The following is a 23,766-nucleotide window of genomic DNA, read 5'->3' as shown; positions in this document are numbered from 1 at the left end:
CAAACACTGTCCTTTTTATTTTTTTGATCCCCCTAATACCTAGAAATTTTAGCAAGAGTTTGTTATTGTGGATATTTTGAACAACAGAGAGTGAAAATCACTTTAGAGTCAGCCACTCCTTCTTTGCTGCGGAAGGGCAGTCTTGCAAAGCCATTTTTCTTTTTCCAGATTTGTTTTTTCCTCATTCTGGAATGAGTGCACCTGCTGAGGCACCACGAAAAGGGACCGTGACAGAAAGAGAGAGAAATGAATAAGGAGACCATCACTCTCAAAAGCAGAGTAACTTTATTCTCTGTTGCTGAGATTCACTAGGCCAACAGGCAGACTCGTTTACAACGGGGTATCTATCCGATCCCACTTTGGGGTGGCTTACCTAGAGCCTTTCATTAATAAATAACAATCACCATTTTAGAGTTGGAGATGCTTGCCAGCACTTACCAATTTTACAAGATGCCTCAAATTCGAGATTTGCTTGTCTGATTTTAAAAATTGTTTGCAAGTACAGAACTATGGGTGTTGCACATTTATCATTCGAGCAGAAAAGCAGCTCCTTCTCTCACAGCCGCAAATGCCCGGCCTGCAGTACCTGACACTGGAGCGAATTTATTTTTCTCAGTCCTTACCAAACGCCCTGCTTGCAGCCTCTGCCCGGGACACAGGGTTTAGGACAAGACCGCAGAGGTTTGCTACCTCTTGAGTGGACCTCGCTGTGTTGTTAGGTTTTTTGTTGTGAGGAATTCTCAGGGGGTTGTGTGGGGTTTCTCTCTTTCTGGCCCCAGTTAAGCCGACTAGAGCTGCCTGCGCCTTCCCCGGCAGAAACCCGTCGTCTGGAAAGAAACTAACCATTTCTGCTGCCCTGGGCAAAGGGCTGTAAATTCTTGTCCCGACCAGGGTTGAGTGGGAAAGGGGATGGGGTGAGGCGGGATGGGGTGAGCAGGGGACAACCATTACCTTCAACAATAAAGTAAAATAAAATAACCAAATACCACTTTAATTCCTTCCACCAACGGTGTCAACGCACTGAAAGTCCATCTCACCTCCCAAGGTGTCCTTCACGCCGGAGGGCCCCTGTTTCCAGCCGCAACCCCACGCTGGGCCCGCGCGCCGGAGAAAAGGTGCTCCGACGGCAAAAATCCCATACATTTTTAACTACAGTGATTACTAAATTAATTGCAGGCACTAAGACAGATGTCAAAACGTCTTGAAAATGTTTATCTGTGAATAATTGAGAAGGTGGTGGGACGCATTATCTGATTGTGTAATGAAATATGTATGAGGAACAGCTGTTTGCAAGAGGCCCCTCCCGCTGCCTTCTCAGCCGGGGCCCTTTTCTTGGAATCAGGAGCCGCCGCGGAGTTGGTCGCCCAGTTCCGTCCACTTGGGAGCCAGCTCGGGCCCTCCGGGGCTGCTGGCCGCGGTGGCTCCGGTGCGCCCCGCAGTTCACCCGTTTTGCTGGCGAAGGACATCAGCGTAGAGGCGGCCCTCGGCCTCGCTCTTTTGGTTCTTGTGGCGGGTGAGGCTTAGACGCCGGCCCTGGGGTCCTTCCCGCCTTCGGGGCAGGCCGCGGGCTCTGCCTGAGCGGAGAGCCCGGGCGACGGCGGCCGAGGCCGGGAGCCCCCGGCGCGTCTGGCGTGCGCCCGCGGAGCGGCGGGGCCTGCGCGGGAGGCGAAGGCCGGGAGCCCTGCGGCTCAGCGGGGCGGGCCCGGGGTCACCGCGGGGTGACGGGGCTCCCGAGAGGCCTTTGTTCCGCGTTCTGGCTACACCGCGCATTTCCTTCCATCCCCCAGCCGGCCCCCACGCCGAACCTGCGCGCCCCGGCCCTGTTTGTTTTTCCAGCCAGGCGCCGTCCACCGCCACACGCAAACAGCCTTGGGGGGCTGCGTCAGCGGCCCCGGCCCGGGGCAGACCCGAGCCCACCTGGGTCCCCACGGCGAGTTCTAGCCTCGCAAGGAGTGGCGGGGGCTGGGAGGGGGGGAGGAACGCTGGGGCCTTTCAGGAATCAGAGGGTCAGGGCCCGGCCCGGCAGGGCGAGGCGGCGCAATGGGGAGCGTGGCGTCGGCGGGCGGAGAAGGCCTAAACGCTGGGCTCGGAAGGGCGCCCGCGACCTGCGCCCCTGCTCACCCCACGCCCCGGCAGTCCCCGGCCCTATGCCCAGCTGGACAGGGCAGGGGCGGAGGTGTGGGGACCATTCGAGGGAGCTATGAGGGGCCCCATCAAGCCTGGGCCTTGAATGTGATCCACAACATGGATAAACCCGGTGGCCTCGGGGCAGCGGAACCACGTCCCGGACGCGGCGCGCCCTGCGGTCCCCAGCTCGACAGTGGGGCCGCCAGCGCCCTCCGCCTCGGCGGCCGTCCAGCCCCTCTCCGAGCCTGAGGACCAGGTTCCCAGTCCCGGGAGCCTAGGAGGCCTTGCCCCGCAGCCCCGGCCGCTCTGGCCCTTTCGGATCCGCCGGCCTTGGCCGCTCGGGGACCAGGGCCAGGGCAGAGAAGTGGTTTCGGCAACCCGGGTCCGCGGCGCCGGGCCCGCGGGCAAATCCACGGTCTCCACGGCTGACTCGCAGACGAGATGCGCTCGTGCGTTATTTCTCGCGCGTCTCCCCCCCCCACCTTTTCCCCTCTAATCCCTTATGCTTTTATTCTAATCCTACACATTACAGTTAATCTGTAATGATACTGCTTCGGAGGGACCTGTTGCATACGAGGCACGGTAATTTGTAACCTTGGAAACAGTTTTAAATAAAGATTATAACAGTGATGTCAACTGTGTTGATTCTCCGCGCGGGGGGTGGGCTGGGGGAACGGCAGCCCCGACGTCGAGAGGACAGAGTTTCGGGGAGAAGGGAGCGAGGCGCGGGGGCAGAGCGGAGCGGGCGGGGGTCCGGGAGGCGGCGGAGCAGCCAGAGCCCTCTCGAAGTGTTCCAGTCTGACGCCTGGTGTCTTTTGAGTTTTTCCTTTTGGGAAACAGCGAAGCATGGGGAGAGGGGAATGCTTTGCACGACTGCGGAAAACTCCGGATGAACTTGAGCCACCGGGTATTCGGAATTAGCCGGGCTCTGCGCGCTCTGGCCGAGAGCACGAAAACAGGCTTGCAGGATCCCGGCTGCGAGGACGCAGTGCCGCCCCTGTTCCGATCACTCAGCGCTGCTTCCTTCTCTACTGAACACACGCCACCGCAGCAAACCACCACCCCGAATTGCTCACAAGCCGGAAGCAAAGTTAAACAGAATCGCTTTTTATTTATCTATTGCTTTTATATTATTAAAATATTTTTAGTTACATTGTATAAAATACCATCCGGTCTGATTATTACCTGCCATATCTGTTGATCTGTTCCTTGTGTATTCAGCACAGCAATATTAACAATTAAGAAAAAAGCACATCTTATATATTGTGTCTGTCAAGATGTGTTACAATTTCCATTAACAACAACAACAAAAAAAACCCACATTCTTGTGGAAGAAGCTGTGAAGCATATCTTTCACGAGCACTTTATTAATAATCATAGTTGTCAAAAAGAATTAGATAGGCATAGATTGTGGAAATGCAAAGGAAATATTAGATGCACAGAATAAAATATATGTGGGATTGAGGCATAACTATTTTTCCTTTTTAAATAAATTTTTACTGAGTTGAAAAAAAACTGAGCTATTAAGCTAACTTAAAAGATGGCTTTGTTGGTTTAATTATACTGTAGTTATTTTATAAATATGTTTCAAAGGAAGCTTGCCATATTGCATGTCAATGAGGACTGTAAAGAAAAGCTCACAAAAGCTAATGCATACCAAATACCAAATTTTAGTCATTAGCATTCCTATTTATTACAAACTAAAGGGACCTATTAGCAGACAAGAATTTCTATTTAGCTAGCATTACAATGTTTGGCCATTAAAATAAAAGCAAAGTATATACGTATTCCATTCCCCCCACCCGCCTTGGAACTATATGTTCTTTTTGCGTAGAAGCTTATGGAGAAATTAGGAGATGTTTCTAATTGGGGAAACGTAATTCTACAGCGGGAATGGGCCAGAACCCCTATTTTTAGTTATGGAGCTTAATACGATTCATTTGGAAGCAGGAACAGTGCTGGGCTGGGGCTGTGCAGCTCTCTAAGGGCTGCGTAGAAACCACAGTTGGTGCGGGGCTCTTTGTCTTTAATTTGTGTCATGAGCATATGCAAATTAATTGTTTTCATCTGGGGGAGTGAGTGGATAGAGAGGGTACTACTGCTTTGTTTGAATATGAAATTTCCTTAAATGCTAGACAGGATACTTCTCCCATTGCAGATTCCCCTGGTAGGAAATCCCACAGCTACGGTGAATACGTGTGTATGAATTCTAGAAACACACATATATAGATTTGACATTTCAAAAACCGTTTCCTTTGAATAAAAAAGGCAATTTGTTCACATAGAATTAAATGAATACACACATTTTTTTTCTGAGTGCCTATTTGAGAGGGAAAAACTTTTCACCTTTCTTACGTTTAGAAATGTTAAGATCTTTTTCTTCTTAAAATCGAGGCCAGATATTTATTCTGGTTGGGTGGGGGACCAAATACATTTTACAGGGACTGAAGTAAAGCATTTGAGATAATAAGGAAGGGTTATGTTTTGAATTAAATTAAGTGAGTTTTCTTTGTTAAGCTGTTCAACAGGAAAAATAGTAGTTAAATGAACTTGTTAGACTCTGGGCATTTAAGAATGGACTCGAAGCACAGGTTTTTCTGGCCTGGTGTTTGAGTTGGACATGACACGTTCTGCCTGGTTGGGGGATCCTTTGCATTAAAAAGAGTGGGCATGTCTAAGGAAGGGGCTTCTCTAAATGGTCCATATGAAAAAACAAATAAACAAGTATCAGGAGGAAGAAAGGCAGTTCCTGAATCCCTGATTTATAAAAGAAAATCTCTCCATCAAAAGTCATCATTAACATTTGTAACTCCACACAGACTCTCAGCTTCCAATAGTAAAATTAGTTGTGAGGTGGTGTGTGTGTGTGTGTGTGGCCGGTAGACATTCTCTCCCCTGTGTCTACCTGGGCAGAGATAAAGGGGGGAAAGTACAGCATTCCTACACTTCAAACTTTTACTATAGAGAAATAGCGAGTCACTGTATTAAGAAGCTTGGGTTCCTCAATGCTGGAAGCTCTAAAAAAAGGGAAAAAACAAAAACAACGTGGGCTCTTGGGATATATCGGGATGGGGTGTTGAGAAAATAGCTTTAAATGCCTAAGTGGATCAAAGAAGGTGACACTTCACCACCAAAGGCTGGATCTACATAATTATTTGGATAATTCCATTCCTCTTACTCACGCCAAATCAATCAGTCTGAATTTGCCTCCATTTCTAAGAGTGCCCAAATTATCGACATGGATCACCCACTCGCCCCTCTCTTGCCTCCATCTTTCTCCTTCATTGTGTCCTACCAATGGCCTCCAGATACTACCAATAACCAAGAAAGAAAGGCTGTTTCCCAAACATTTAAACCCCATGATTGAAATCTCAACGTGGACAAGAGATAACTTGTTCTCTTGCAGTTGCCTTAACTCTTATTTCAGAGAGCAGACGAGGGGAGAGAAGTTCAGTGCTGCAGAGATGAGTGAGATGAGCAGCCTCAATCATCAGGTTGGGGCGAGGGACATATATGGGTCAGGACCGCACAGAACAGTGCTCGGTTCCCAGGGTGTTCCGTGTGGAAGCACACAGGAACGAAGCATGGGAGAGGTGGGAGAAGGTTTCCTGGAGGAAGTGAGGGGTTGAGCTGAGTCTTGAAGGATGAGTATGATTCACTGGCAAAGAAGGAGGGTGGTGAGGAGTATGACGTGTAAGCAAAATTAGTATCTAGTTGACATATAGTGACAGCTCTGACATAAGGTCGGCATTGAAAGGTGCTTACTTAAATGAATGAAGGAGTGAAATATATTTTGAAGCCTGATAATAAGGACCTCTAAACACTTCTTCTTAGGATGGTCTACCTTGCCCTGGAAAGTTAAGGCTATCCTAAAAATTCCCTGATCTCTCTCCCCACTTAATGTTGCCTCTTTTCCCACCAAAGATGAAGGGACTCAGCTTGAGGTTGCAGGTGATACCCAAAAGTGATGCCTACTGGCACCTTGCATGGATGTAGGAGCCTACTCAGCACACGGGCAAAGGCTCCTTGTATCCATGTCCTGTCCACATTCTTGCAAGAAGAGTACTGCAATTCCAAGGGATTTGTATTTTTAGCAAACCTTTTTCTTATGGCAACAATTTACTGTTTTGTCTGAAACATCCTGGCAAGCAAAATGGTCAAAGAGGACTTGTTAGGTTTTTATACACAGAGCAGGAAAAGGTTTGCTAAAAAAAATGTCTCTGGGTTATTAACAAGGAAAACTGGTACTGTCACGAATTAGGAGATGGATAAAGCAGCTCACCCAACCTGGCCTCACCTCTTCTCATCTGAAGGAGAGAGACAGCATGGGCTAACCTTGTCTATACAACAAGGCTTTAGTTTTTTTGTTTTTGTTTTATTCTTTGAAGACAAAACAATAGGAAGGTAGGTCTTTTACTAGCTCTGGGGTCCAGCAGTTACAGGCTGGCTGGGACTGGGGTAACCCACCTGCAGGTGATATTGAAATTTATGAACAGGTTTTTAAAATTCTCCCCTGGGAGCAGGTGCTTATTAGTTTGAGCTTTTAAACACAAATTTTAAAAATGGCAAAAATCAGGAAAATAAATAACACTGGGAAGATGGTAAATCTATACCCGTATAGAAAGCTGAGTAAAGTATTGCCAGGCAGTGTTACAGATCTGCTCCGAGCAGAGTATTTCAGCTCTCATTTCTCCCTGCAGACGCTCTTCCACCTGCCCTCACTGCAACCCCTGCTCCAGGGATCAGGACTTTCTTCTTTTTCTTCTTCTTTTTATCTAAACAAGCCACTGTGTCTTTCTAAATTAAGCATGAAAGTCAACACGCTGAGGGCAATTCCATTTCAATAATAAACAGATGCCTTTCGAGGTCCCTGAGACCCAAGTAAAACCCTTCCACGGGAAGTACCTAATTCAAAAGGAGGAAACACCAAAGATTGTGAAAAACTCTGCAGAGAGTGGCTGAAGAGGAGCCAGGCCCCAGACCTTCCTTCAAGGACTGTCCCTCAGAGTTCATCTGGGGGAAGCCGGCTCTCCCGAGAGCCCATCTTTTCCTGGATCTAAAATGGGTTCAGTTCCAATGTACGCAGCTAAACATATGGTGGGACAGTGTGGAGAGGGAAGTCTGTCCATTAGCACAGTCAGGGGCAGAATCTAGGACGTGTTTCCCACAAAGGACTTCTTGTATAGTAGCCCATACCACAACTTCTCTCTACAAACGCTGCGCTGACCTCAATTAGCCTGGGCACTGGGCTGGTGCGAGTGTCTGTGTATGAATGTTTGTGTGTGGTGTATTTAAAAGGCCAGACAAATTCAGTCTACTCGGTAAGTCTCTTGTTATAAAGGAGGAAAAAAGTATTGGATGACCTTGTTTGTATGTATTGAGGAGGAGAAGGACCCCCACCCCCAGAGATTAGGAAATAAAGAGTGACTGAAATTTTATTTTAATTAGTCTCACATTTCCTTGGAGTGTTTTTCTGAGAATACGATCTTCTTTACCATTTACTTCTCTGCAGCAAAGCACGGAGACTCACCTAGCTGCGGAGGAAGAGAGGACGTCTCCACCCAAGTTGAATCCTGAAGAAAACTTGGCCCCCACGTCTAGAAATCCTAAATCACATCGGCGAAGCCTTAGCCAGGTCACCGAGAACGAAATAGAAGCTGAGTCCGTTACTCAAAATTTCACATTAACCAAGGGATACACGAAAATCCTTTACTTGGTTGAGAGACTGGAAGCCTGGCTCAAAGATGACAGATGTTGAGTTTTCTCCTGAGATAGCATATAAGGTATATCCTTGGATTTGTGGAATCAATGAGAACAGAAAGCAGGGGTGGGGGAGGGGAGGAAGGGAATAGAAGAATCCAGACGTTTGCCTCAGAGACGGCCAGACTCTCCACCCACGAAAGGAAGGCACCCACTTGGGACACTGAGCCATGCCGCTGACATCCTCGGAAGGTCTCCAGCCCTCGGTAGCAGTCTACAGCATGCATCAGTATGGTTGAAAAAGCTGCTTCTATCAAGTTTAACAACTTTCTGGTGTAACTTCTGAGAGGACTGATTGCTTATTCATGCGGAAGCAAAGACGCCCAGTTCATTTTGCCTGTTTTTGCTACTCTTTGTTGGGTTTGGGAGGCTGTTATGGTAGCTGCAAATGGCTTCTCAAGTGACATTTGCTGACATTCAGTGAAGTACATTTATCAGTATTCGCCAGCTCACCTCTACACATGCAATCCATTTTGTTTTGTTCTTCATAGCAACCTCCTTTCCGACACCCGTGCCCTGAAAATGATAAATGGCAAGGCAGCATATTTCTCAAGCTGCACTCAAATGTCACTGTGAAAAATCTTTAATGGACTAAGTGTAGCTTTTCACGTTGCAACTTGTCAGGTACTGGGAAATTCTAGAGTTTCTCCTTAATCCACAAGCCTTTGGAACCACACACCTGCAAGCAAAGACTAATTACAAGCTACCCCTGTCAGACCCGGGCAAGCAGAAACCAAGGAGAAAACATCTGATATAAGCTAATTCGCTGGTATTATTACTCTTCTCAGTCCCTGTTTGCTACTTCCTTTCCTACTCAGAGAATATGCCAGGTATGAGCAATCTGTTACTCTAGTAAAGTTGGTGGCAGCTGCTCCAGTCTATGCTGTCCCCCACAGCCCCCAATGCAGGTTTGTAATCCGCTTGCACACTTAGCCTTCTCCATGGTAGCTTCGCTTTTTTTCCTCCCAGAATCAAAATCACCAGGACTTCTACCCCTAAACCTACCTGATTCTGAATCATAAATCCTGGCCCCTAAATGTCAGCCATAATGGAGTAGTTCAGAGACATCCAAGGTCTCTGGCTAGCAGAGCCCTTAATAGCGTGCTGGGCCAGTCTTCCAGATGGCTCGGAGTCGCACATCTTCACCTGAAAGGACTGCCATTCGGTTTTCCTGTCCACATGCCTGCCCACTGCCATCATCCGCTCTCGAGGTAGTGGCCTCGCGGCACTCACTAACCCCTGGGTATGCGTGCTCAACGGGTGCTGTGTTTTTCAAGGGACTCTGGCCTCCCCCCAACCCACACCCCCGAGTGTACTCCAGTGGGAAATCAATCTTTGCCAATGTGGTTGGGGGGAATTTGCTGATTTTCAGGTGCTCCAGTGAAGACACCATAATCAATTAACATTGATTCTACAATCAATATTTAGAGGTCAAAGGATTTGGGAGAGGGGGTTCTCCTGAAACCAAGGGAAAGAACTGGTGCCATCAAACCCATGCCAGCTAGGTTTATCTTTGGCCAGATGCTGAAAACTGGGATGTTTTGGTTTTACCCCCAATGCTTTGAGGCCACCCAAGCTCTAATTTTGATACCTGCTTCTAGAGTCCTTGGTGGGGCACCTCCCAAGCTCTCTTTCTTTTCTTTTTTTTTTTTTGGTATGGTTACCTACCATCATCCTTGGCTTTTCTTCTCCCTTAGACTTGGCTTCCTATCTCTTGGGTGCGGTAACTGTCCCCACTGGCTCCCAGCTGTCTGGGATCCCCCCAGCAAGTAGCAACAAGCCTTTGGGCCCACAGAGAGGGACGCGATGTCGGTAGTCTCAGCAGTCTAAAGACCATGAACTCCTCCATTTCTACATTTTTTGTGCTTACTCTGTGGTTGTTTTTTTGTTTTGTTTTGCTTTTTACTCTGTGGTTTTGAGTTCTCTTTTGAGAACGTTTTTCTTTTCTCACACCTCTGTTAGGAAGAAGGGAAGTAATTTGTGCCCCAGTGGCCAGGCGTGGTAAGGCACTAACAGTGCTAAATGCCTGCCTAGCAAGGGAGGAGGGCAGAGGCCTAGTTTGTCTGGACCAATTGTTCTTAGCAGGCTGAGGTATATCTTGGAAGTGGAGAAGATGTGCCAGCCGTCCATGGAAATTGGGCTGAGTAGACAAACCAGATAGTTGAGCGGGAAAATGTTCTACTTTTAGAACCCATTGAAAGACAAGTAAAAAATAAATAGGTAAAACTAAACAAGTACAGGGTTGGGGGTGGTTTTTGAAATGAAAAAGTCATGTCTTTATTTGTATGGCTGCTTTATAACATGCCTATAATCTGTTTTCAGATACAGAAGGCAAAATGTAGTACATAGCCAAATCCTATTTTTATTATCGGCTGTTCAACTTTACCTTTCCTTCTAACAGCAACAACCACAACCAAAGGCTTGCATAGTTTTTTTCCAAAATCAATGGAGAGTCCATTGTCACTCATTTGATGATCAAAACAACACCTGACTTGGGTGTTGGATCCCCAATGAAATCTGTGACTATTGAGAATCCTTGTATAGGCTGTTGTGTGTGTGTGAGTGCATGTGTTTATGCCTGTAAGTGTGTGTAGTGCATGTGCAAGGAGAGGGCTCGGGAAGAATGGGGATGGAGATGGGGAGGGGGGAAGCTTTCAGAACTCAAGAAACTGCGAGGATGCTTGGCATCCAGTTTTCTTACCTGACAAATAAAACAGCTTTCATTTTAATCCATAATTATAGTCTGCGTATAATAATTAATGCAAGGTTGCTTTTTTAGATATTCTCATAAATTCTAGATATTCTTTCCTTTATTTAACTGTTTCAGTGCACTGGTAAGGAACAGCTCCACTGAAGCCCCTTTAGGGCTTCATATTCTTGGCCCGCTGAAACCCTGGCCAGCATGAGTGGAGTGCGGTTTGCTGCCTTTTGTCACCCCCAAAGGCATCTCCAGGGCTAAGGCTGGGGTCAACATTCTCTATCCAGGACCTCTCTATCTGTCCCCCACTGCAGAGTGAGGCTGTAAAAATGCCATCTCTGTCCATCTGTACACCTCCCGACCTTTGCTTGCGCTGGTCTCTCTGTCAGATATTTCCCACTCCTTTCCCTTCAACCCTTTCCCTGAATTCTGCCTTTCGAGCTCCCTGCAGCAGCATCTCCACATCTTCACATCTCTCATCACCCCCTCTGTCAAGAACCTCATCGATGTTCTGTAACACCTTTGTCACCAGATAGTAAGCTCCTTGAGGTCAGAGCCACGGCTTAGCCCTGGTTGTATAGTGGACTTGCCAGTGTTTACTGAGCAAACCTGTGACATTTTCCACTGAAAGGCAGGAGTGATTGCTTGGGAATGCCGGGGGCAGAGAACACAGGTAGGGCCCAAGGGATCTTGTAGTTTAGCCTGAATCTATTTAGCCTTACTCCAGGTTCTCCCTGACCAGATCCTTCTCTCCTGAGCACCCTGGGAATTTTTTCTTTTCTTCAACTACCTTCATACCATCTGCCTTTTACCACCGCCCTGGAGAAAAGGTGCTCCCCAGTAAGCTTCTAGGTCACAAGCCTGAGACAGGTCAAGTAGCATCTCACACACTCCTCTGCTGCATCTCTCTCGTGGCCTGTCTTCTAGGCTCTTCTTCACTCTGACAAATTCTTTGAGAAGTGAACAGACAACAGGGTCCAGAGCCCAAGGGAAAGACTGAGTTTTGACAAGAATGAGGACACGTCATCCATTGCAACAGACAGGAAGGCAGAGCATGAGTACAGGTGCAAGCAGGTGGGAGCATGAGGGGGCGCCACTGATTACTTCTATTAGCTCTGTATTAATGAAGTATGGAGCAACATCATGAGCCAAAATTTGGGGGCTTGGTGGAGGTTTAAGAACAAAAGAGAAATTGAAAGGAATGAGGAAATGATCATATTAGGACATTTTATTGGGATGGCTGGGCAATATTGTGGTCGTACATTTAAGGGGAAGATAGGGAGCACACATAGTACAATATTCCCCCATCAACATTCTTTGACTTAAGCAAGCACAGAGTAGGTGGGCAGTTGGGTTTAATCATGGTTGGGAATTTGCCAGGCAAATGTGAGTGAAGAAAAGAAGGGCAGGGCGGCCAAGGTGGCTCAGCAGGTAAAAATGCTTGCCTGCCAACCCTGAGGACCCGGGTTTGATTCCCGGTGCCTGCACATGTAAAAAAAAAAAAGAAAAGAAGGGCAATGGACTTAGGTGCAATCGGAATGGCTAATAATAATGTTAGGTCATGGAATCTAAATTGACAGAATAATAGTAAGGAATGAGGAAGATAATGGACAGTGGAAAAAGTAGTGGGGTCAATCAATGGATTGGAGGTCTTAATGAGAAACAAAGCAGTTTTAGAGAATACAAGAACGAGAAGGATAAGAGAGTGAGATCCTTGATGCCCAGATCCCGGAGGTGGGGCCGTTCCTGGTACTGGCAGGGTCTATGGTATGACCATGGAATGGGAGGCTAGGATGGAATGAAGGAAAAGATCCATGGAAGTGAGGAGTTCAGGGTGGTCAAGATACTGAGAGGCCACCTACAGTCACCAAGACTGGTGACAGGCAATGGTGTGGAGAAGAAGTGAGCAAGTTAGGGATAGAATCTGGAATGCATGACAGTGATTAAGAAGACAGCAACAAGAGGGAGAAATGGGAGATAGAGCATGGTGGCAAAATTGTCAAAGAAACAGAGCCTTTTGAAGGAGGAGAGGAGAGTGGTTTAGAAATTGCAAAAGGAACAAGAAGGACTTCAGTGCCCTCTAGACTCAGTGGTACATGGCATCAGGAGAAAAAAACAATCTCCACCTGAGAAAGCTGCAAGGTAAGCCAGGAAGAGGGCATGTCAGGTAAGACAATAGGAGAGGAAATAGGTCACATATTGTATAATTCCATTCACACGAAATGTCCACCACAGGTAAATCCATAGAGACAGAAAGCAGATTAGCATTGGCCAGGAGCTGGGAGGAGGAGAAAATGGGGAGTAATTACTTAGCGGGCATGGGGTCTCCTTTGGGGAGTGATGAAAATGTTTTGTAACTAGATGGAATTCATGGTCTCCTAACATTGTGAATATACTAAATATCACTAAATTGTACACTTTCACATCGTTAATTTTTGTGAATTTCATTGCTGTTGAAAAAGAAGAGCTTTCAGAGAGGTCACTGAAGAGATAGAAACTGTGCTAATTACTGACACAAGTTCCAAAGTACCTCAATGGAAGAGTTATCTACAGATGAGGCTGTGTTGGATAAGGCCTGGGAAATGGACTGGGAAGCTTGAACATCTGGATATGATCAAGATGGCATTGGATTTGTAGACCTAATGGGATTCAGTTGTGAAAGTTTCTGTGCAGAGGGTGGGCTGAAGGATTATGTCCCCCAGACAACCCTAATATGTACTGCAGCTCAAGATGGCATGCCATCTGGGAGGTGTGGGCAAGAACCTTTCTGAGGGTCTGCCATGCAGGAGTGGAGGGGTGTGGGAAGGGGTCATACCAATAAGAGCAGTAAATACTGTGAGGGTCTTTATGGATTGCCTGCCCCTTCCACAGTAGGGTCTTGGGGAGGGGCATTCACACAGGAGGTTTTGTTGATTATTCCCCGCAACATCCTACGTACTTTGGTGAAAACAACCAAACCAAACCACCAACATATCAGAATCCTCCTTCAAACTGATGACCCCCTCCAGTCATTGTCCACTGATCTGCCTCTCTTCACCACAATATAATTCCAAAAAGCTAAGGATGTTGTTGTCACAATCTCTCTACTGCCTCACTGTTCCCCTGAGATTGCTCCTCTCAAGGGCAGCAGTGACCTCCCTGTTGCCAAATCCAAGGGTCATTTGTCTACCCTCAACTCACTCAACCCCTCAGCTTTGCCTTGGGCATGGCTAATCCCTCTCACCTTCCTGAAGTACTTTTGTTTTTGTTTTTTCCCTTGGCTTCTGTTGTGCTATATTCTCCTGGCTTTCCTCCTACCTCTATGACTGCTTCTTTTCAGCCTCCTTTGATGGTTGCTCCTCATCTATTGGGCTACTATTGTTGGGATTTCCCAGAGCTCAGTCCTTGGGCCCCTTCCTAGTTAACTTCAGTCAGTTTCATAGTTTTCATTAGACACCATCTATAGGCTGTTGATTCCCAAAGTTATTTTCCTTGCCCTGATCTCTCCTCTGAGCACCAAGTCATTTATCCCGCATCTGCTAGAATTTTTAGCCTTGCTTCCTAAGGGATATTTGAAAATTAGCATTCCAAAACAGAACATTTGGTTCCCTCCTCCCCAACCTGCTCCTCTGTGTTTTTGTCATCTCAGTAATCAACATTTACACAATTGCTAAGACCCAAAACATGGATTTCTCTTTCCTTCCACCCATGTCATTCAATCTATCAGCAGGTCCCTTTGTCTCTACGTCAGAGGATTTACTGACCCTCCCATTTATCTCCATCTCTACTGCGATAATCATAAGGCAGACAGCATGTTCTCTTGCCTGGACTCCTGCAGAAGGTAAATTGTCTCTTCACTTCTACTTTGGCTCCTTTACCATGCACTCTCCTCACTGCAGTTAGAGTGATCTTTTAAAAACATGTATTTGATTATGCTGTTCTGCACTTCAAACCCTTCAGTGGCTTCCCATACAATTAGTAAAATCCAAGCTGCTTCCCTGCCCCAAGACCCTGCCTGATTTGACCCTTCCTTGCTCCTCCAACTTTATCAAGTAACCTTCTCCCTTTTGCTCAGGCACTCCAGCCACATGGACATTCTGTCTGTTTTTTGATTGTTTGTTTGTTGGTAGTTCTTTGCCTTTATTAATAATGCTTATTTTTATTTATTTTCACAGTTTTATTATAAAATATAATGTTATACAAAACAAAAACAGAAAAACGTATTAATTTTAAAAGCACCCATCAACTAGTAGTTATAGAACAGATCCCAGAGTTTGTCATAAGCTATCATTCCATAACCTCAGATTTTTACTTCTAGCTGCTCCTAAACGCTGGAGGCTAGATGGAGTATTAATAGAATGATTCAGCAGTCATACTTGTTTGCCAAATCCTATTCTCTCTGTTATACCTCCTGCTTCTCCCCTGATCCCTCTCCCAATCTATACAGAACCCTGGGCAACACCCATTCTGACTTTTTCATGTTAAGAAGGGGCGTTGACACTAAAGGGTAGTGGGATATAATTAATTGATAATCTTGGAGGGACTGGTCCCTCTGGGTTTCAGGATTTATCTGACCTAGGAACCCTCCGAGAATTAGGGGTTCCAGGAAAGCATTAGTGCATGAAGGCTTTATAGAGTCTCTGTTCAATCTCTAGGTATTCTCAAGATCAACAGGTGTGATGCTGATTGGGGTTTAGCAAACCGTGGCAATCAGCACTCTCTAACTGAAGCTTGCATAAGAGTTGCCTCCAGAGTAGCCACTCAACTCCACTTGATCTCTCTTGGCCAGTGATGCCTTATTTTATAAGGCATCTTTTAATGCCTGCTTTCCTCCCATTGGTCCAGAAGGTACTGTTGATTCCACAGTGCCAGGACCAGACTGATCCCTGGGAGCCATGCCCCATACCTCTAGGGAGATCTTCACCCCTGAATGTCATGTCCCATGCGGGGTGGGGGGTGGGGAGGACAAAGAATTCCCTTGCAGGGTTAGGTCCAGAGAGAAAGAAAGGCCGCATGTGGGCCACAAAGTGGCTACCTGGAAAGAACTCCCAGGTCTTGCCAAGGACAGTCTTAGCCTCTCCCCACCAGAAACAAGGTTCATAAGGTCAAGCCTCAAAATCAAGGGCCTGGTCCATTTTCCTGGGCATCTCCTTTGGTTGAGATGGTACTCAGGACTTCCAAGATGAGAAAGTTCAATCATTCCATATATGTGTATATACATATATGTTTTTCCCTTCGGACCCTCAAGGGGCTCCAGCAACACCTCCCAATTATCAGCCCACTGCAGTGTAAGCTGTGTGCTGGCATTACACAGAACTATAAGGCCTCCTTCCCACTCTGGACCGCAGGAGTCAGGGTCATTCAAATGAGCTAGCCAGACAGGTGGGTTGAGATGATGTATTCCTTGTGTCTGTTTTTGAGCACTCCAAGTCCACCCCTGCCTAAGGCCTTTGCACTGGCTATTCTGTCTGCCTGGAATGCCCTTCCCTCACATTTCCTGTTGAATAAGCTTAAATGTCACCTTCTTGCAGAGACTTTCCCTGGGGAGCCCATCGTCTAACTTGGCTCATGAAGTCACTCCATTGCCCTGTTTTATTGCTGTCACAGCACTTCTTGCTGTCAGAAATTATCTGCTTCATTTATTTGTTTACTTGTGTATTTTACATCTGGAATGGAAAGCCATGGTGGCAGGGCCCTCATCTATCTTGCTCACTGCTATATCCTCAGTATCTAGGACACTGCTCTGTCCCTAGTAGGTGCCCAATAATTGTTTGTTAATAACACAAACATTTCCAATATAGCTCTTTGACTTAAGAACACACACAGGGAAGAACCTGTCTGCAGGAATAACTAAGCGCTGCCTCAGCCCTCCATGGGAAGCCCTAGGAAGCATTCTAAGAACACAAATCCTTAGGGTCCAATGGTAGATAAAATCAGAACCTTCAGGAGTGGGCCTGGGAATCTGTACGCTTGGAAGGAGCCAGGGTAATTCATTATCCGCCAGCCGAGCGTGGGCCAGGGGATGGCCATCCGACAACTGCCTGGACTAAGCATCGCTCATTCATTCCCCACTTACTGGATGGCTAGGCAGTGCCGGGCTCTGGGATGGATTCAAAGGACAACTTGGTGAGGCCCCTTTTGGTTATAAGTAACAGAAACCCAATCAAATTGGCACCACCATAAAGGGTGACGTCAGGTTAAGTGTACCTCGGGGAACCAAATAATGGGATCAGCAGTGGCTGATCCTTCAGGAAGGTCAGCGACCAGGAAAGGAAGAGACCTAAGGGGCAGAGGCTGCCATTCTCTCCCTCACACTCACACTCGCTCAGCTTCTTCTCTGCTTCATTCATTTCTCCCTGTTGACTGACATTCTCTGCTTATTTGTGTGGATGGCAGCCCAGGGCTCCCTCAGTTTCCCGGGCTTATATTTCCTCACTTCCGGTGACTAGCAGAGCCCTACTTGTTTCTCTACAGGCCAGTTCCAAACTTCTTGGAGGGAGAGACTGGTTGGCCCATGGGGCCAGAAGGTGGACCCCAGAGGGCTCATCCCTTCTGTGGTGGGAACCCATTCTCAGAGAAGAAGTTGTGGTTTGGACAACTGACCACAAATTAGGAAAATAATGTTAATACTAGGCCATGAAATCCTAAACTCAACGCTTCTATGAGGGTGGAGGTGGCAGCTCCACTCAGGTCTCCACTTTCCTTCCCCCTGTTCACTAGGAGATCATAGATTACTGGACAGGGAATCAAGCCCCTGGAGAGGAAGACTGGTTCTGCCTCAGACAATGTTGAGAACTTTGAGAGCAAAGGAAGCAATTCTTACTGGGATTTGGGCCTGATCAATCCGCTGAGCTAGAGCCAGCTAAGCCTGGCTGGGGTATGGCTTGAGAGGAAGCCTGTAGGAGCAGATTGCCAACCCCCTAGAGGCTGGGCCATGCAATAGAATGTGGTTTCAAGCCCTAATTGTTCCCCATCAAAGCCAGAATCAAGAAGTAGTCCTTCCTCTATTTCTTCACTCTTCCCTAGAGCAGGAGATAGCACCGGTGAGTAAACAGAATTAAGGGCTTTTGTTTCTAGCCTGACTCATTTATTCCATTATTCATTCATTCAGCAAATGCATCCAGAGTGCTCGCCACAAGTCAGACACTGTGTTAAACTTGGGGGGCGGGGGTTGGGGTACACCATGAGTGAAAGAGATGCAGTCCCTGCCATGACCGAGGCATGGGCTCTTTTTGGGCCTCAATTTCCTCATCCATAGAATGAGATGGTTGGACTAGACCAACAGTTCTCAAAGTTCAGTGTTCATCAGAATTACCCAAACCTTTTTCAAACACAGCTTGCTGGGCTCCTCTCCCAGATTTTCTGATTCAGGAGGTCTGGGGTAAGACCTGAGGGTTTGCTTTCTAACAAGCTTCCAGGGGATCCATGAATCAAGAAGTAGTCCTTCCTCTATTTCTTCACTCTTGCTTCACTATTGCTTGGTGATGCTGGGGTGGCCCAACAGAAAAGGATGGTGGGGGGCTGGACAAGAAACTGAAAAACTCTGAGTTTCAAGAACTCAAGGGTAAATGGATTGGCGATAACCCTTAGCTGAAATCCACTAAAGCATTTGCCCCATAATTAAAAAAAAAATGATTAAAAAGTAATTCTGAATGTGAAAATTCAATCAGATGTTAGGGAAATTATTTCAACTTTCCATCGGGGGAAAAAGGCTTCACTGAAAGCGACAAGGGTATTGATGTCTATTAAATATTTGCTTTTCTCTCTAGCCCACACCAGGCAGAGTAATTTGTATTTGGCAGAAACCAGCTGCAATTACATTAGTCAATCCAAAAGCCCAACTTGCTCATACAAAATGCAAACAAATTAGTTAAAATGGCCTAATTAGTGGACTGTAAAAATACAAACTGAGGCTGGCAGCCTGATGTTAGTCTACGGCAGTCTTCTCTGCTCAGGGAGGCCTGGAGCTGAGCGGACCCTCGAGCCCAACTCCCTCATGATAGAGGGTGTTTTTCTGGGGACCTCCAACAGCCAAGAGTCCCACTGAGCCCCATTGGTTCTTCCTTAGGTAGACCCATCCTCGCCGGGCCCATGGCATGACCTCAGCTTTGGCCAAGTTGGTGCAACTGAAAGAATGTGAGGTTTGGATCCAGGCAGACCTGAGCTTGAACCTCAGCCCACCAACTCATCAGTTGTGTTGCTTTGGCCAAGTTGCTTAATCTTTCTGGGCCCCTTGCTTCTTTTTTAAAAAGTCATTGTCTTACCTCCAGATGGGTCCCTGGACCAGATAAATCCTGAAGTGCAGAGGGGCCAGCCTCTCCAGAACATCAGCTAGTTCCATCTTCCTATCCCATATGATCAACAGCCCCTTCCAACATGAAAAAGTTAGAACAGCCATAGCTCAAATATCCCTAAAGAGTAGGAGAAAGCTCAAAGTTGATGGCGGAGTTATACAGAGAAAGTCAGGTTTAACAAATGAGTATGAGTGCTGAGTCAGTATTTTGATATTTCCTTTAATCTCTAGTATCTTAGAGCAGCTAGAAGTAAAAACCTAAAATTGTGGAATTGTAACCCATACCAAACTCTGAAATCTGTTCTACAACTAATTGTTCTGATGTGCTGTGAAATGTACTGCTTTTTTGTATATATGTTATTTTTCACAAAAAAAAGAAAAAAAGTCGATTGTGAGGATAAATGCACAGCTATATGATATTGTGAAACATTGATTGTACACTTTGGATGATTACATGATATCTGAATATATAAAATATATCAATAAAAAAAAGAGTGGTTGTCTTGATGCTCAGGATGTAAGTCTCCCTGGCAAAGTGGGGCATGACTCCCAGGAATGAGCCTGGCCCTGGCACCATAGAATTGACAATGCCCACCTGGCCAAAAGGGCGAAAAGAAATATAACAAAATAAGGACTCAGTGGCTAAGAGAGTTCAAATAGAGTTGAGAGGCTATTCTGTAGGCTACTCTTATGCAAACTTAATCTAGATATTGTTAATTGCCATGGTTTACCAAACCCCAGTCAATATCATTCCTGTTAACCCTAAAGAACACCCAGGGCTCTGTCTGAGACCCTACAAAAGTTTCACTCACTAAGTTTATTTTTCAGAAACCTAAAATCTTTAGATGGTTCCTAGGCCAGATAAGCCCTGAAACCCAGAGTTAATAGTCTCTCCAAGAGGATCAATTAGTTGCATCTCACTACCCCATAATGTCAACACCCCTTATCAACATGAAAAAGTTAGAAAGTTCACTGCCTAAAATTCCCTAAAGATTGGGAGAGGGATCAAAGGAGAAGGAGGAGCTGTAACAAGAAGACAGGATTTAACAAATGAGTATGACAGCTGAATCATTATATTGACATTTCTTTTAGTCTCCAGTGTCTTAGAGCAGCTAGAAGGGAATATCTGAAATTGCGGAACCGTACCATACTTTGAAATTTGCTCTATAACTACTTGTTAAAATGTACTTCTAAATTTATTGCTTTTTGTATATATGTTATATTACACAATAAAAAAATGTAAAAAAATGGTTTTCTTGAAGGTGGTTGTGAGTATTAGCAAGTATTGTGCAAGAGCCTGGTACATAGTAGGTGTTTTAATTTTCATTTGGGCTTCCTCTTTCTTAACCTACTGGGATGGTCCAATAGCCCAAGATTCTGATTTGGATTTGGGCACCAGTGGACTGTTTTGTAGAAATTGGGGGAATCTGGAGTAGTAGCTCTCAGACCATTGATCAAGGTCAGTGCACTGTGCTCAGGGCATATGTGACGTGACTCAGACAACTCTTCTGTGTTGCATCCTAAGGGTCTGCAGCCTGCAGGGTCAGAGAACTCGATATGTTGGCAGATCTCGTCCAGCCTGGGGGTTCCAGTCCTCACCATGCTTCACAACCCCCTGGGGAACCTATAAAAAATACCGAAGTCAGGACCCCACTCCAGAGATTCTGATTCAACCCGCCCAGGAGAGACCCAGGCCTCAGCGTGTTTAATGGCTTCCCAGGTGATTCTCAAGTGAAATCAAGGTTAAGAATCTCTGCTCTAATCCAAATCCTTAATTTCATGGGAAAAACAACATCAAGCGCACAGCAAAAAAAGAAAAAAAAACGAATAAGCACAATAACAGCAACGAAACAACTCGGAGGCTTATCTAAGTTCCTACAAAACTAAATTTACCTAAATTCATTCCTTACCCAATTTGCCAGATCAGATCATTGGGGCTGAGAAGGAGTGTTTGCGGGATGCCAGCAGAGAATCGGGGCTCTCTCCCAGGCTTCCAAAGGAGTCCAGACGTTGATGATCGTCAACAGCTTGTGTTTTCAGAACACCTTCCCACCAAAGCACATTTCCACTCTGCTATCTATCACATCAGCCAGACTGAGAAGGGGTGGGCTGGGGTAGCCAGGAAAGTGCTATGATTTCTTTCCAGATGTCACAGAGCCAATCAGCATCAGAACCAAGACTGAGGCATCCAGGGGAGGGGTGTTAGGCAAATAGAAAGTGCCTGTCATATGCGGCCACTAGGCTTTGTGAGTCATGTCAGCGTGGCTCCCACCCACCAGGGGATGGCAACCAAAGGCATGCGGTAAAGTCACACACTTATTTAGGGAGGGCCAGAGAGATAAGCTTTCCTGAGTGCAGTGGAGAGATGTTTAGGTTCTTTTCTGTGTGACCTTACCTTAGAAAAGGAATCTGGCCCCTCAGGGACTGTGTCTCATTTATCTTTCTATCTCACGTTTAATCGGTACTTCTCTGAATCACCCATCTCTAGTCTCATGGAGCTCTGCAGCCTCCAGCAAAGTGGGACACCTGGGCCCAGACAGGTCAAGCAACTGGCAGAACCCAGGGCTCTTCCCCAGGAGGGTGAGGGCAAGTAGGATGGGTTCAGCTCCTGCCCCCATTCTCCGACTCCAGGCTCCCCTTACATCCATCCATCCTTGCCACCTAGTCCCCAGAACCAAGCTCTCAGGGAGCATGAAAGCACGCTGTCATTTCTTGCTGTATGGCCTTGCCGTGTGGTCAATGCATGAGGACATTGGACCTCTCTAAGTGCTTTCATGCATGTTTAGACACATTATTTCACACTGTGAAGAAGACTCAGGTTGAGGGGAGAGCCCTGGCTTGGAATATCTTCTTAAATGCTTCTCGGATGCTTAACTCAGTTCTCAGCTTTTGTTTCCTCATTTTCAATATAATCACTTAGTCAGAGACATTGCCTTCTAAGAACTAATTTAGCTGCTTCCTACAATTTTTGAAATGTAGTGTTTTGTCTTTCAGTTCTAAGCATTTTTCTGATTTTCTTTAGTTGAAGTCTATTAGTAGAAACATCAGTCTCTTGGACAATGCATTGAAATAGATTTCTCTAAGTTTACATTTTTAGGTTGCCAATTATTTTCTCTCAAATAAAATATTTAAAGATATTTTCACACTGTCTTCTGGATTCCATTGTTGCTACTGGAAAGCCAGTTGCTACTCCAATTATCATTCCTTTGAGAATGATGTTTTTCTTGCGGCTGCTTTTTTTAAAATTGAGGTATTTTATATAGTCACGTACCATATAATCATCCAAAGTGTACAATTAGTGTTCACAGTATCATCATATAGGTGTGCATTCATCATCACAATAGATTTTTGAACATTTTCATTACTCCAAAAAAAAGAATAAAAAAGAATAAAAAAGAATAAAAATTAAAATATAAGTAAAAAAGAGCACCCAAACATCCCACCCCTCCATACATCCCTATTGTTTCTTTTTTTCTTTTTTTTCCTTTACTCCTCTGTCCATACACTGGATAAAGGGATTGTCAGTCACAAGGTTTTCACAATCACACAAACACACACCTCAAAAGTTCTATAGTTATTCAATCATCTTTAAGAATCAAGGCTATTGGATGGCAGTTCAACAGTTTCAGGTATTTCCCTCTAGCTGCTCCAACACACCAAAAACTGTTAAGGGGATATCTATATACTGTCTAAGAATAACCCCCAGAATGACCTCTTGACTCTCAGCCACTGAAACTTAATTTTGGTTTCATTTATCTTCCCCCTTTTGGTCCAGAAGATTTTCTCACTCCCATGTTGCCAGGGCCAGGCTCATCCCCATGTGCCATGGAGAGTGACACCCCTGGGGGTCACGTCCCACATAGCAGGGAGGGCAGTGAGTTCACCTGCAGAGTTGACTTAGAGCGAGAGGCCACATCTGAGCAACAAAAGAGGTTCTCTGGGGCAAAAAATAAGTAGGCCTGGCTTCTCCTCTGCAGAAATAAGTTTCATAAGGGCAAGCCCCAAAATCAAAGGGCTGGCCGATCAAATTGGCAGGCCCCAGTGCCTGTGAGTGTGTCAGGTCTTCCACAGGTGGGGAAATTTAATATTTCCACGTTTTCCACCAGTCCTTCAAGGGGACTTTGCAAATACTTTTTAATCTTCTGCCCAGATTACTCTGGGATATATTGGGGCATCACACCATCCTATATAAATCACTAAGCTCTCGCTCCCTATTCAAGTTTCCATGTGATTATGGTGTCCAAATAAGCTAACCGTGCAAGTTAAATTAGATAGTGTGCTACTGAAAATATAAATTTTGTACCAAATAAACATCTCTTCTTTTGGTCTCAAATAGAAGTTGAAGTTTAGAAATATAGTCAGGATGCACGGGTGGTGCAGTGGTAGAATGCTCACCCTCATGCGGGAGACCCGGGTTCGATTCCAAGACCACGCCCCCCGCCAAAAAAAAAAAAATACAGTCAATATCATTCTTTACCCTTTAATCTGTTTTACCTTAGCCTTACCCAGATCAGCTTCATTCATATCTCCAATTGAAGTCTGATCACTTTTTCATTATTTTTAACAGTTGCTGTATGGGTTCATGCTGAGCTGTAGAACGCTGGCTCTGAGTCTCAGGTGTCACACGGATACTTGAAATTCCAGGGAATGAACAGGTTATACACAAAGAGCTCAGCACCTCAGAATTTAGAAACAACAGTTACAACTCAGGAGTAGATGGGGCTACTGTAAAAGCTCACAATCTAGGAACTTTTACAACAGGCCTTCACCTGATAACCTATGCTCTCAAATTCAATTTTCAAGAGTTTGAACATTATAGTTAGGCCATATTAGTGAAGTCTTATAATATGTCTTTTCATTTCTGGCTTATTTCACTCAACAAACTGCTTTCTCAAGTTTCATTCACCTA

The 23,766-nt window shown here is 45.7% G+C and overlaps 1 long non-coding RNA gene across 1 annotated transcript; it reads right to left on the bottom strand.

Annotated features, from left to right (window-relative positions):
* Window positions 1–7,593: 7,593 nt before the first annotated feature.
* Window positions 7,594–23,502, bottom strand: LOC143661506 (uncharacterized). Its single transcript, XR_013164645.1, has 3 exons — window positions 23,363–23,502; window positions 18,829–18,975; window positions 7,594–8,566 (listed from the first exon to the last, which is right to left on the bottom strand). It is a non-coding gene; the product is annotated as an uncharacterized LOC143661506 (long non-coding RNA).
* Window positions 23,503–23,766: the final 264 nt, after the last annotated feature.

This window comes from Tamandua tetradactyla, chromosome 17 (genome assembly GCF_023851605.1).
Source record: "Tamandua tetradactyla isolate mTamTet1 chromosome 17, mTamTet1.pri, whole genome shotgun sequence".
NCBI classification, from domain to species: Eukaryota; Metazoa; Chordata; class Mammalia; order Pilosa; family Myrmecophagidae; genus Tamandua; species Tamandua tetradactyla.
This window is presented reverse-complemented; position numbering and strand designations above follow the sequence as displayed.